Genomic DNA, 7007 nt, shown 5'->3' with positions numbered 1-7007 from the left:
AAAAGAAATTATGACCTTTTTTCATCTTAAAAAACTTTTATTTTCTGGCAATGGTGAGTTTAAATAGTGTTTTTTCCATATTTTTCATGTTTGCTAGTTTTAGTCTAGAGTTCTACATTTTAATTTCCTATCCTGTTTGAGCACTGGTTATCCAGATTTAGTGATCCTGAAAAGTACCTACCCACATAGCAAAATTTCTCTGGCCCAGCTCTGGCCCACACAATCAGGTTTTGCTTGGCCCACATGCCGCAGTGAATTACGGTACATGACTGGACCAAATCTGGCTTCCAGACAAGGGCCAAACACGGACCATATCTGGGCCAAGTCTCAGCCAAGTTAATAACTCATAACTGGGCCTGAACTGGGCCAGATAGGTTGGTGTGTCACGATTGCAATGAAATTGATAAACCCATGGAGTGATGCGCTTTAGGCACACTCTGGGCACGCTTTTTCTCAAAGTGACCTGATTGGTAGAATTTTTTTTTCTTTACTCAAAAATGATTTTAGTGTATTTTAAATGTGGGTCAAGACTGGCCAAACTCAAATGGCCCGCTTATCAAATTTTTAAATCTGGGCCAAATACTACGTTTTTCAGTCCCAAATCTTGTGTGCCGCCTTAAAGGTGGTGCCACCTCTGCCAAACCCGGGCCATGTTTGGCCACATGCTGTATGCCAGTGCCGGATGAATGCCTGCTGTGCCAGCTTTATGCCAAATCTGGGCCAGAATTCTTTGCTACTAGGGTATATTCGAATCAGATTGATACAATCCAATGTTGCTTTGTAAAACTGTCTCAAAAAGTGAGCTGGATTACATAATTATGGATCACAAAAAAAGGATTACTAAATCCGTATCAATTTTATCTGGATTAAACATTTTTAAAAACCGGGCCCAGGTTAAACTTTCTGATACCTTTATGGCAATAAAATACATTAAACACAAATACAGGCCACAACTGAACATTCAGGATGATCTCTGATTGGCGATCTCCAAAATTAAACCAAGAATAGACTTGTGCTGAAAACATTGTGTCTATCAGTCTCTTTAGTTAAGGTTAATATTAAATTGAGGGGCGAGGCAGTGGCGCAGTAGGTAGTCCTGTCACCTCACAGCAAGAAGGTCGCTGGGTTGCTGGTTCGAACCTCGGCTCAGTTGGCATTTCTGTTTGGAGTTTGCATGTTCTCCATGCCTTTGCGTGGGTTTCCTCCGGGTGCTCCGGTCTCCCCCACAGTCCAAAGACATGCGGTACAGGTGAATTGGGTAGGCTAAATTGTCCATAGTGTATGAGTGTGTGTGTGAATGTGTGTGTGGATGTTTCCCAGAGATGGGTTGCGGCTGGAATGGCATCCGCTGCGTAAAAACTTGCTGGATAATTTGGCGGTTCATTCCGCTGTGGTGACCCAGGATTAATAAAGGGAGTAAGCCGACAAGAAAATGAATGAATATTAAATTGAACTGATTAATAAATGACTATAAAAATGATATGGTTGTTAGACTGCTGCACTTTTTTGTGTTGGCAATATGCTCAGGTTTATATAGGCTTATTGTTGTGCGCGCAGCGTTTGTATATTTAGAACCACCTTGAGGGAATTTGGGGGTTGCAAGTCACTAGTGTTGTTATTTCAGGGATTACAGGCTAAAAAAGTTCGGGAACCTTTCGTTTAGCTGTTTTTTCTTTACAGTATCTTGTTTTCTTTTCCTCTCTCTCTCTCTCTCTCTTTTCAAACACATAACTGCACGGTGAGCTCTGACAGATACTGCACAAATGTTACCGCTTCCTATTTTATTTTGTTATTCAGAAGCTGAAACTTGCTTCTTTAAATGTCTAAATGATTGACAGCTTGACTCCACCCTTATTCGGGTAAACACCAATCATAGAAGAGCATAGATATCATTGAAGAGGAAACTCTTTATAGTTTAAACTCTTTATAGGGATTCATATAGCACATAAAATGTTGAAAACTCAAATATTTCATGAAGAAAAGACTTCATGGTGGACAGACAGCATGAAGTCATTTCTTCATGAAATATTTGAAAGAGAGGATTGTGGTCAATTCTGCTTTTGTGTGTTATTTGGTTAAATATATTCTCACCACAAGCCACACAAACTCACACATGCAGCAGTTTTCTACTTCCACTCTGATCTTACACACACCCTCTGCTTTTATAGTGTTGTGCTAATCTGCATACATGGACACACCCATTCATGTGGGATATCTCTCTCTCACACACACAGGGTCATTCCAGCTCCATATAAAGCTGAAGGCAGAAGCCGTCCTGATGTGATCCCAGACTCCAGGATCTGACGCCATTTATCAACCCAGTAGTGTTCCAGGTTAGTACACTTTGTTCAAACTTTGCACAACTTTTAAACAGAAGTTTGGGTGTTCACTAAAGGCTGCATTTATTTCAACAAAAATACTGTCAAATTAGAAAAAAAGCTGAAATATTATTGCATTTTTATATAACAGCTTTTTATTTTCATATGTTTTATATTTCATGCTTTAATCTAGTCTTCAATCTAAAAAATAAATGTTCTTTCGTGGCACCAGTGCTCGCATGATCAACCTTTTAACATTCAAGGAAGCTTTTTTACTGCACAAAATGTTCTTTATGAGAGACAAAAGTTCCTTAAGTTATTAAAATACTCTTCATGCTACTGTTTATTTTAGTAAATTATCCCTGAAAGTTCTTTGGAGAAACAAAAATGGTTTTATATATGGCATTATATTTTAGGAGTGTCCTCACAAACAATTCTAATGTTATTTAATTGTCAAGGAAAGTTTCTTATCTGTGTTGAAAATAGCTGTGCTCTTTACTAACCGGTAATTTGATAAATAAATAGATAGATCTTCACAGAGGTCTCCAACCTAAATATGTCCCGCAGAAATAATCTGCAGCTCTAATTAAACACACCTGAAGCAGCCAATCAAGCTCTTGAGGATTATTTAAAAACACACTGAAGCAGGTTGAGTTCCCCGTAAGGTTGCTGTAGTACATGCAAACTAAGACATGACATGAAGGAAAACATTTTCATTAGCTGAAATGCATTTGTAAAAATTCACAATTAATAAAAAAAAAATTTAAATTAAATGTAGCTAAAAACGCTGAAAAACTAAATTTAAATGATAACCAACAAAGATAATAATTTTTAGAAATAAGCACTCTTTCTGGATGAAAAATCAGACCTGCAGCTGTTTATGTAATTTCCCATACATGTACTTTTATGTACAGACAAACACACGATTGTGTATATATATATATATATATATATATATATATATATATATATATATATATATATATATATATATATATATATATATATATAAATAATCGTGTGTTTGTCTATATATATAAATTTCCTTCAAACTGTTGTGAGAAGCTTGTGGAAGGATGTCCAAAACATTTGACCAAAGTTATACCGTTTAAAAGCAAAGCTAAAAAAAAAAATTAAATACCAAGGAAATGTGTGTAAACTTTTGACTTTAGAAATTAATAAAAAATTCTCAAAAAAAATCTCTCATTATTCTGGCATTTAGCAAATGTAAATCATTCAGGTAATCCTAACGGACCTAAAATAGTAAACGTTTAGTGTGATTTACCATCAGACATTTAATAAAAAATATGTGTATGTAAACTTCTGGGTTCAACTATAAGTGTATGTTTTTGAGAAGAGCGTAGATCACAGGTGTCAAACTCAGTTTAACGTATAGCTTTAACTTTTATTAAATACACCTGATCCAACTAATTGAGTCCTTCAGACATGTTTTAATCCTCCAGGGCCCGGTTTTTCAAAAGTTTCAATCCGGATTTAGTAATTCTGTTACATAATCCATGCAGCTTGCTTTTTAAGACAGTTTTTCAAAGCATCATCGGATTGGATCAATCTGATCCGGATAGAAACTTTTCAGGATCATTAAATCTGGATAACCAGTGCTCAAACAGGATAGGAAATCACAATGTAGAACTATAGATATGTAAAGAGCAACAAGTAGAATAGCCAGTGTGGGGTCAATATAACTTTATTGAAAGTGAAAACACTCACATTAAAAAAAAATAAAAACAAGAAAAACTCCATCCTCTTCCAGCAGTCCGCTCATCTGAGACCTTCAACGCTGTACATTGAGGATATTTATAACAAGTTCCAATTATATAAATATTGACAAACCCAAACACTGGTTGAATTTGGTTCTATAGATTTAACTTTTAACTTGATTTAGTAAGTAAACACCCAGAATTGGGTAAAAAAAAAAAAACAGCAAGAGACAAGTAGTTGTCTTTGAAAATAATGTTTGAATCTTAAACTAATTATACATGATTAATATGTCTCGTTTTAATAACATGTCTCATTTTTCATACTTGTGTTTGTGAAAGCGAGTCTGTGAGTGTAACCATGCAAAGCCAATTATTTTGTGCAGTTTGCAGAACGCAGCTATTTTAATTTGTGCCACCATCTGTTTTAAATCTGCATGCTAACCACAGAAGATCAAGCCTGCTTTTTTTATTTTAAGAGCCTCAATATTTTTTTCCTTCTAGTTTACCTTAATTGCCAGTGTGGAAAAGTGTGATCAGTGTGTTTAGGGGCTTTAGAAGCTAACAGAGGCTTCAGTGTGTGTTCATGGTGTTACTCATGCTCTTCGGTGGGACAAACATCTCCTCAAACTTCACACCTCATTCAGCAGACGCCCTTATGTAATCTGTCATGCAGGTGTGTGTGTGTGTGTGTGTCTGCGGTGACATATTCTAGCACCATGAAACCAGTGTTTGTGCAACATGTCGTAAAAATAGGTTTTCCATGTTTTAATGTTGGGAAATACAGGAATAGGCAGCTGGATGGGAAAATGTCACCTGCATGTTGTTTTTTTATATCCATCCGGAATTATTAACAGCACCCAAGAGTGAATGACAAGGTGTCATGTAAAAACTCACACAGAAACTTAGTTTATGTCATTTAAATCTCCATAGTTCAAATGGACGGCTCTTGTTTTAATTTTATTCTTGAAAAATAATTTATCAGTGCATATTATGAACACCGATTAAAATAACTGCTCCTCCTTCAACTACATCTCTGATTGGTGCATATTGACGAGGTGGCAGGATCAACTTGTCAGCCTTATTAGATTCACTAATAGTAAACTACATCCATCCAATCAAATCCCCATGTACAAAATAAAGCCCTTTCTTTGTGTATTTGTTTGTTTGTTTGTTTTTATTTAGCAATTTTAACAAAAATATACAAACAACTTCAATTATACTAATTGGATTGTCTAATTGAACAATTAGACCAATTCACTTGAAATTTTTTTTTGTCATTGTAGAAGCTTTTGTACTTCTAAAGACTGTGGACTGTTGTAAAGCCTTGACATTGTACCCGTTTTAAGGGCTCATATTTATTTAGAATTTCAAGAGATGGATTTGTTTTCAAAACCCCTTTTTATACACTCAAATTTACATTTGCTGCTTGTTTAAACTACTTATTTAAAATGAGTTGCACCAACAAGATTATTAAGTTGTTGTTTTTTTAAAGAGATTATTAAGAGGAAAACTTAATTGTTTTTACAGATTTAGGTGGATTAAACAAAACATATTAAGTTAACTTAATTGATTTATATTAGGACAACATGAAGTAATTGTGTGGAACCCAGCAGTTTTACAGTGTATAGTTCTATACAATAATAAAAAAGGGTAACACTTTATTTTGATGGTTCGTTTGAGTATTACTGTCTGTTTAATATTAGCTGATACTGCTCCTTCAACAGACATTTAACTGACTATAAGAAACTTTGCAAGTACATGTCAACTTACACTAACCCAAACCCCAACCTAACAGTCTACGTATAATCTAATTGGCATGTACAGATGCAGTGTAACTTAAATTCAACAAACGGACCATCAAAATTAAGTGTGATCTAAAAAAAACTTTTGTTACTCATATATACATCACAATTGGAATCAAAAACTTTTGTTTCTTTCTGACTTGATAAATGGCACAACAGCATTTTGGTTAAAACTAATTAAAAATGATGGTTTACAAACAAGCTGAAAATCGGTTTATTATACATTTCTTCTGTTAAACACAAAGGACATTATTTTGAAGAATGCTTGAGAATGGTAACCATTGACATCCATAGTATGAAAAGCAAATACTATGGAAGTCGGTGGTTAATATTTTCTAAAATTTTACAAAATGTCTTCTTTAGTGTTTAAAAAAAAAAAAAAAAAAAAAAAAAAAAAAATATATATATATATATATATATATATATATATATATATATATATATATATATATATATATATACATACATAAAGTTTGATCAACTTGAGGGCGAGTAAATAGTGAGTACATTTTCATTTTTAAGTGAACTGTCTCGTTATCAAATTAGATTGTTTTTGTAATTCTTAAAGGTGTATTATCTTTGGTATGTTTTATATTTGAACAATAACAAACTGCTTCAATTGTTAAAGACATACTTTTTTAAAGAATGTTGTAATAATTTAAAGCTGTACTTGCTAGTCTAGCTTACGTTACAACATTGGACTCTTTATTTGCAGCAGTAAATTACTGAAAGAAAGCCAAAATCCCTGCAGTAAATCTGTGATTCGGCACATGCTTTGAGTTTGTTTTTGTGCAAAATATCTGCGATGCAAAACAGATTCCATAAATGACGCACATCCTGTTTACATTCTTAAAAGGATTTCTATTTGGGGGGTTGGGGTTCTATTGTTCCACAAAAGAACCTTGAAACTTCCACGGATTATAACTTTGCTCTTTAGAATTTTAGAATGTTCTTCAAAGAAAATGATTCTTTTAAAAATGTTTTTATGTGCTGTTGGGGATGTTTTCATCCACTCTGGGATGATTTTGAGTCGTAATTTGGTCACAACTTTCTGTTTTTCAGCAAATGAACTGATTTTTGATGACATCTTATGTTGACACATATTTTGCAAAAATGCTTTGGATTTTTTCAAAAACACAATACACTCTGGACAAATATACTAATATGTT

The 7007-nt window shown here is 34.0% G+C and overlaps 1 protein-coding gene across 1 annotated transcript in view; it reads left to right on the top strand.

The window, feature by feature from the left end:
• Positions 1–2241: 2241 nt before the first annotated feature.
• f13a1b (coagulation factor XIII, A1 polypeptide b) overlaps positions 2242–7007 on the top strand; it is a 44472-nt gene continuing 39706 nt past the window's right edge. The window contains 1 exon segment of the mRNA NM_001077154.1: positions 2242–2333. The gene's annotated coding sequence lies outside the window, so the exon portion shown is untranslated.

Source organism: Danio rerio, chromosome 7, assembly GCF_049306965.1.
Source record: "Danio rerio strain Tuebingen ecotype United States chromosome 7, GRCz12tu, whole genome shotgun sequence".
Lineage (NCBI taxonomy): Eukaryota > Metazoa > Chordata > Actinopteri > Cypriniformes > Danionidae > Danio > Danio rerio.
The sequence above is the reverse complement of the archived record's forward strand: the minus strand, read 5'-3'. Positions and strand labels throughout refer to the sequence as shown.